Here is an 8,104-nt window from a genome sequence, read left to right as displayed (position 1 = left end):
GGAAGTAGTCAGCAGCCCCCCAACTGCTGGCGTCTCTTCTCCAGCTGCGTCCTGTTCTTGGTCCAGGATTGGGTTTGGTCGGTCTGATCAGGTGCTGGTGTCTATCTAGGACAGGTCCAGGGAAGTAGCCAGCAGCCCCCCAACTGCTGGCGTCTCTTCTCCAGCCGCGTCCTGTTCTTGGTCCAGGATTGGGTTTGGTCCGGTCTGGTCAGGTGCTGGTGTCTATCTAGGACAGGGCCAGGGAAGTAGCCAGCAGCCCCCCAACTGCTGGCGTCTCTTCTCCAGCCGCTTCCTGTTCTTGGTCTTGGATTGGGTTTGGTCCGGTCTGGTCAGGTGCTGGTGTCTATCTTGGACAGGGCCATGGAAGTAGCTAGCAGCCCCCCAACTCCTGACGTCTCTTCTCCAGCCGCTTCCTGTTCTTGGTTCAGGATTGGGTTTGGTCCGGTCTGGTCAGGTGCTGGTGTCTATCTAGGACAGGGCCAGGGAAGTAGCCAGCAGCCCCCCAACTCCGTGACGTCTCCTTCTCCAGCCGCTTCCTGTTTTCTTGGTCAGGATTGGGTTGGTCCGGTCTGGTCAGGTGCTGGTGTCTATCTAGGACAGGGCCAGGGAAGTAGCCAGCAGCCCCCCAACTCCTGACGTCTCTTCTCCAGCCGCTTCCTGTTCTTGGTTCAGGATTGGGTTTGGTCCGGTCTGGTCAGGTGCTGGTGTCTATCTTGGACAGGGCCAGGGGAGTTGCCAGCAGCCCCCCAACTCCTGGCGTCTTTTCTCCAGCCGCTTCCTGTTCTTGGTCTTGGATTGCTTTGGTCGGGTCTGGTCAGGTGCCGGTGTCTATCTAGGTCAGGGCCAGGGAAGGAGCCAGCAGCCCCACTCCATGGCGTCTCTTCTCCAGAACCGGTCCTGTTCTTGGTCTTGGATTGCTTGGTCGGGTCTGGACAGGTGCCGGTGTCTATCTAGGTCAGGGCCAGGGAAGGAGCCAGCAGCCCCCCAACTGCTGACGTCCCTTCTCCAGCCGCTTCCTGTTCTTGGTCTTGGATTAGGTTTGGTCGGGTCTGGTCAGGTGCCGGTGTCTTGGTTCTCTCCAGTCTCCAGATTTCCTGATTCACTCTCTTGGTTTCTCGTGTTGCAGGTAGCGCACATTCAGGGTCCATCCCCTCTGGTTACTTAACTGCATCTGCAAAAGAAATGAAAAATTTGAGTTAAAAATTGGTTTGAGGAAAAACAGTGAGAAAAAGAGAGAGAAATGAAAAGAAAGATTTCAGTCACTCAAACATTCATTCTTCTTTCAGCCTTCATAGTCCCCTGATTCCCTCCCTTCCCAATCCCAACATGCACTCATGCATTCATACTTGCAGTCATTCACAAATGAGCGCGCTCATACACACACACACCACACTCTACTTCTCTCTCTGTCTCCATTTCCACTTGCCTTATGCTTAGTTTCTAAATATGCCTCTTGGGTATCAGTGAACAATTCCTTCGAGGATGAAGAGGATTCTGGCTCCGGACAGAGCAGCAGCCTGCAATAGTGGACTCTATGATTTCGTCGTAGAGGAGCAGGAAGCAAAATGGAAGAATTGTCAGATGGAGAAAAAGGACGAAGATCCGATGCTGCTCCAGAGATGTCACTCACTCAGGAAAGAAGACGAAGGCAGCTGCTTTGGGCCGTGAGTTTTGTTTGCATTGTGGTTGAAATCCTCCTGGAATTTTAGGAAAACTTTAATTGTTTTAAGGAAAAATGGAATCTCCATTTTTAAGAAATTCTTAGCAGTGGGGCCAGTGGCAGAAAGATGGAAGAAGAGACAGAAATTCGAGGGAGAAGCAGACACATTTCTGGAAGGATTCATAGGGTTTTTGGATAATTGGTACGACGTTAGGAGTTCTGAATACTTCAAAGACTTTCCATTTTTAACTCAGAGAAATTCAGTTCGTTAGTAGGAGGAGGAGGAGAGGAGGAGGAGGGGAGGAGGAGGAGGAGGAGGAGGAGGCGGAGGAGGAGGAGGAGGAGGAGGAGGAGGAGGAGGAGGAGGAGGAGGATTCTTCCAAAAATTTCTAATTTTCTAAAATTCCGAAGAATCTCCACAAGGAGAGCATCACGAATGAGGACAAACGAAGATGAAATTTAATGAGAGGATGACTTTGTTCGTCTGATCCCCTTTGAAGTTCCCCAAGAGAGGGAGGCAGACGGAGGACCCACAAAAACTGAAGAACTACCTGAGGAAGCAAAAACTGAGTCGTCCAAAAAATGTTCTTCGATTGCAAGTTCGAGTTCCTCGTTATTTTAGAAAATTTTTTTTGAATGAATTATATACTTATAGTTTATTTTCGTTCATTAAAATGAATTATATTGTAAAAAAAAAAAAATTGAAAGTCAAAGCGTTTGATAAAATTACCTGTATTTTATTCATATCTTTTCTGCACTGGACAAAGGCATCAAATATAATGGCTGTGCAAGTCTAACACTATACTTTACCTAATGCACACACAAAAAATGGTTGAACACATCACTCATATTGTTCAGTTTTCTTGTATAAATATAATAATCAAAACGTTTATGAATGAAAAAAAAGATGAGCAATGATTGGATGTGAAAGCAAAGAGTAATAAAGATGACTGTTGTGTCCACTGAGCGTCATATTCACGCCTCCATTATCAAATGACTGAGAGATATTCATCTACATGCGACGCCTGGCCTGGAATGGCTGTGTCATCTGCCATTCCAGGCGTCGCTGGAATGATTTACGCCTCGTGAGAATGGCAGGGGGTTGGCGGGGAGGGAGGGGAGAATTGGGGGTTTGGTGGGTGGGGGTTATTTGATCTCTCTCTCTCTCTCTCTCTTTTACCACCAATTTCATACACATTGGTTCCTCAAACACCAAAGGTCATTGGAGTCTGAGGTCTTGAGTTTCTGAATTTCTAACTTAACTTATTTATTTGAGATATCAAGAACATTGTCCGTCTGCTCTTAAAAAAAAAAACTACCGAGGCTAGAGGGCTGCAAATTGGTATGTCGACCATCCACCCTCCAGTCATCAAACGTACCCAATTGCAGCCCTCTAGCCTCAGTAAGTTTGACTCTATTCAAGGTTAAATTTAGCCGTGGTTGTGTTTCTGGCAACGATATGGGATAGGCCACCACCAGGCTGTGGTTAAAGTTTCAGGGAGGCGAGGCTCATAAAGCATTGTACCGAGTGACCTATTTTCTTGAATATTTTAGTAGTATTTGTAGTCGTGAAAACCACATTGCCCATTATAAAGTAGAGATTGTAAATGTTCTTGTATCTTTTAGTGATATCGCATGTGGATATTTACCGTTAAAAAAATTACATATCTTTACCATTTTTTTCTTGAGCAATTTCAGAAAGTTGCTCCATTGCAATGTCGTTACACAATCAACCCAGGGAATTACGTAACTTCCGTCAGCAGATTACCCTGGGGAAATTAGCCCGGGGTAAGATATGCAAACATTTCCCAAATTTTCACAGCTGGGCCCTTTGTGGCTCGGTACTGTCGTGGTGCTCTCTCTCTCTCTCTCTCTCTCTCTCTCTCTCTCTCTCTCATAAGATATTTATTCTTTTCGTCATTGATTTGAATTGTTCATCAGTTCTTGGAAAGGAAATTGGCGATAGACGTGAATGCATTTGTGCATTCCTTTGTATGCACTACATTTTTCATTTGTGCAATATTGTAAGTATTTAGTCCATTCATTTGTACTGCCAGATGTATGTGTATACTTGTATATATTTAAGCTTATATAACATATATGTATATATATATATATATATATATATATATATATATATATATATATATATATATATATATATATATATATTCTCAAGGAAGCAAGGGAGACGTCTTCTGGTAATTTCAAAGGCTTTATTAAGCGACGTTTCGGGGTCCAGCCCCACCATCATCACGGCTGTAAAAATGATTAATACACATAACTATTATAAAAAGACTCATCCTAATAACTAACATACATTTAAAATTCATAGAAAACCTACTACAATGCTAAGAAAATGACCATCTCACGTGAAAGAAAGAAGACGAGTGACCAGAAGAAGAAGAAGAAAAGGTTCCAGGTCAAGAGGGGTAGCGGTAGTTTGTTTAATTTTGGAACTATTGTTTATATGGAAAGCGATTCGAAGACAGCAAGCTCTTGAGGAGAAGATCGTGTAAAGATTTTAAAGTGTTTGTATTCTATATTGAATTTGTATTTTTTTAATGTTCTCGAATGTTCGAGAATTCTGGTGAAGACAACCGGACACCTGTAACTCACCCCCCTGTGGCAATCAATGCGGACTTTAAGAAGCCTACATGAGCAGTGGCGATTCTAGGGGGGGCCATGGGGGGTGCAGCTGCCCTCCCAGATTTTGGCCATGCCCCTGGTTTGGCACCCCCCCTCTTTTTTAATGAAATATTATATATAAAATTAATCATAATTGAATATAACAATAGTTACTAACTAGTCACACAAAATTGGGCTGAGTCTCTCAAGAACGTGATGCAAAGTTCTGTTTTGCTTGTAGGCACTTTGCATCACCTTCTTATGGCAATGTAGACGGTGAATTTATAAAGAGTGGCTTTAGACGATGGAAAAAGCCACAAGGAAAGATGGGGCCATTGCAAAGCACCTGAACTCACATATCCACAAATCCTCTATACTGCGTGGATTGACTATCAACACAATAAAACTGATAAAACATCCATTAAACAGAGTGTAAGTGGGGGCTATCAGAAGAAAGTCCGTGAAAATCGTCATTACATAAACACTCTTGGCGAGATTATACTCCTGAGACTAACAAAATATAGCACAAAGAGGCCACAGAGGGGTGACGATGAACAAAATCCAGGAAATATCCGTAAACTTCTTAGATTCATTGCAAACATGATCCTGTTACAGCTGAACGTGTCAAAAGTGGTCAAAAAAATTAGAAGTAAACCAGTTCTACGATACAAGATGAGATGATTGATACATTTGCATCAGTTGTGAGGGAAGAAATAACTGAAAACAAAATCCTGCCATTACTTTTCTGTTCAAGCCGATGAAGCCAAGGATGTGAGCAAAACTGCGCAATTAGCACTATAATAGTAGTACGATTTTATGATGAAATCTCGCACCGTATTCAGGAATGTTTTATTTCATTCACTCTCATGTCTCCATTGGATGCTGCATATATCAGAGACATAATACTGAAAACTCTAGAAAAATTAGGCTTAGATTATAAATCTTCTCTTGTTGGCTTGGGATTTGATGGAGCATCAGTCATGAGTGGAGGAATTAGTGGCGTTCAGAAACGTATAAAAGATAAAGCACTTTTTGCTTATTAAGCAGCTAAACTTATTTCTTGTCTTCGTGAAGATTTAGCTGATGTAAGAAATTCCAACTTAATTGAGAATTACTCTAATTGGGTTGACGAACTCTGTAAAAAAATGGGACATTTCATCAACAGTGACAAGAAAACTGTTGCATTCTCGTCCTTTAGTACTTAGGTCCTAAGAAGACAGGGTGGTCATTCACGTACTTTATTATGGTATATCAATATTACAAGTAAGGAGACCCATGCTTATGCTGGCTTCCCAGTTCGTGGATGGCAGGGAGATCTTCACAACAACTCCCAGAAGGTTCAACATAGTAGAATGAGAGAGTAGTGTTTCTCAATACATTACACGCCTCCCCCCTTAGGTTAACAGACAAAAATTTAAATTTGTTCAATGAGTCTCCTAGGTTTCTTACTTACTCTGTAGATTTTCTTACAATGGCACCAGTATCACAATTACTGTTCTCTGATCCTACTACTTCTACATTGGGATTACAAATCATACCCGAGTTCTGAATAGTGTTATTGTTTTCTTCTAATCCTTGTACATTACGGGGAGAAGAAACTACAGGAACATAAGGAATCATTGTATCTTCCTAATAGTGACGGGTCATCAGTTTTACTCTAGTATTATACATTTTTCTCTCAATAACTGTGAAAGGTGACGCTTCCAAGTCAAAATACCATTAACCTCTACAGAAACCAAATAATTTCTTTCACCAAGAACTTTGATAATCTTAGCTTCCACCCATTCTGGTCCTTTACCAAAATTCTTGCATATACTGGCATCGCCAACTCTGAATTTAGACTCATGAAACATAACACTCATCTCTTTGTTTAGGCATTATAACATCTAATGGACCCTTAAATTTCCTTCCAAACAATAATTCAGCTGGGGAGCAGCCAGTAGAAGACTGTACTGTACGTCTATAGGTATACAAAAATTTGGCCATTCTGGTTTTTACAGGCAAATTACAATCAAACTTTTTGAAATTAGTTTGAATATTCGGACAGCCCGTTCTGCAAGCCCGTTTGTACTTGGATTATATGGTGCTCCTGAACAATGTCTAACACCATTTTTCTGAAAGAAATTCTGAGTCTCCCTAGACATAAAACAAGTGCATTATCAGATACAATTGTGTCAGGAATACCATAATTAGCAAAACATGACCTTAAACATTGTATGGTACCCTCTGAAGTTATATTCTTGCAAGCATAGACATCAATAAATTTAGAAAAGGAATCAATAATAATCAAATATTGCATGTTGTCAATGGGTCCACAATAATCTACATGCAAGCGGGACCAAGGTCTATCTACTGACGGCCAAGATAAAGGTGAAATGCCCTTATGTTTGAGATTTGTTATGCATAATGCACAGTTGGAAGTTATTTGTTCTAAATCTTGGTCCATGTTGGGCAATATACAAAAGACCTTGCTTCAGCTTTCATGGCAACAATACCCCTGGTGGCCCTCGTGAAGCATTTTCATAACACGCTTTCTCAACATCTCAGGAACCAAAATACGATTCCTATAGAGTAATACATTGTCATGCAAAGAAAGATCATTTCTCAATTTATAAAAGGTGGAACATACAAATTTCCATCACCTTTCTTCGGGGAACCCTTCCTTACATAAATCTCTTACTCTGCATAAAACAGTGTCTCTTTCTATACATTCTTTTACCATTGTAACATCAAAAGAATTCTTCTATCCAAATATTAATCAAATTTACATATTCTCCTGGTACATGAAAATCAGCATCATCTCTACACAATGGTAGCCTACTAAGAGCATCTGCCACTGTATTATGCACTCCTTAATGTGTTCAATTTTAAAAATCAAAACCTGATAGAAATAAAGCCCACCTTTGAATACGAGCATTAGATAATTGTGGAATAGACTTACTAGGGGTTAAATAGATGAGTCAAGGGTTTATGGTCCGTCCTGATAACGAACTTCCTACCCAAAAGATAATCAGAAAACTTCTTGACTCCAAAAATAATGGATAGAGCCTCTCTATCAATTTGAGAATAATTACACTCAGCATTAGATAATTTTCTACTTTTGAAAGAAATAGTAGATTCTATCCTTATATTCTTGCTTAAGAACAGCTCCCACTCCTTCAGGGCTAGCATCAACTTCTAAAATCATGGTAGCATTGGGGTTAAAATTATCCAAAATATCAGCTCTTCCAAAGCTTCCTTAATACGTACTCTGAAAAGCTTCTTCATGAACTGCTGCCCAATGAAACTCCACATTCTTTTGGGTTAAATCTTATATAAAAGGACATAAAATAGAGCTGAACTGAGGTACAAACCCTATTGTAATAAGTACATAGCCCCAAAAATGATTTTAAAGACTGAACAGAGTGAGGGGTTGGAGCTTCCAAAATGCCTCTATTTTCTTTGGGTCAGGTTTAATTCCATCACAACTTAAAATGTATCCTAAATAAGGTACTTCCCTAGAACCAATAATACATTTATCTTTATTCAATTTAACATTTCTCTGTTGCAAAATTGATAAAACCTTACATAAACTCTTGTCATGTTCCTCCTTGGTAGCTCCGACAATCAATATGTCATCTAAAAATACATGAACACCTCAATATTTGCCAATAATTCAGAGATAAACCTCTGAAATATACCTGGTGCTGACGACAACCAAAAGGCAATCTATGAAACTTATATAATCCCAAATGAGTATTCATAATCAAATATTGTTGAGAATTTTCACTCAGATACCTGTAAATATGCATTTTTCAAATCCAATTTCGAAAATAT

This window comes from Macrobrachium nipponense, chromosome 5, assembly GCF_015104395.2.
Source record: "Macrobrachium nipponense isolate FS-2020 chromosome 5, ASM1510439v2, whole genome shotgun sequence".
Classification (NCBI taxonomy): Eukaryota; Metazoa; Arthropoda; class Malacostraca; order Decapoda; family Palaemonidae; genus Macrobrachium; species Macrobrachium nipponense.
The sequence above is the reverse complement of the archived record's forward strand: the minus strand, read 5'-3'. Positions refer to the sequence as shown.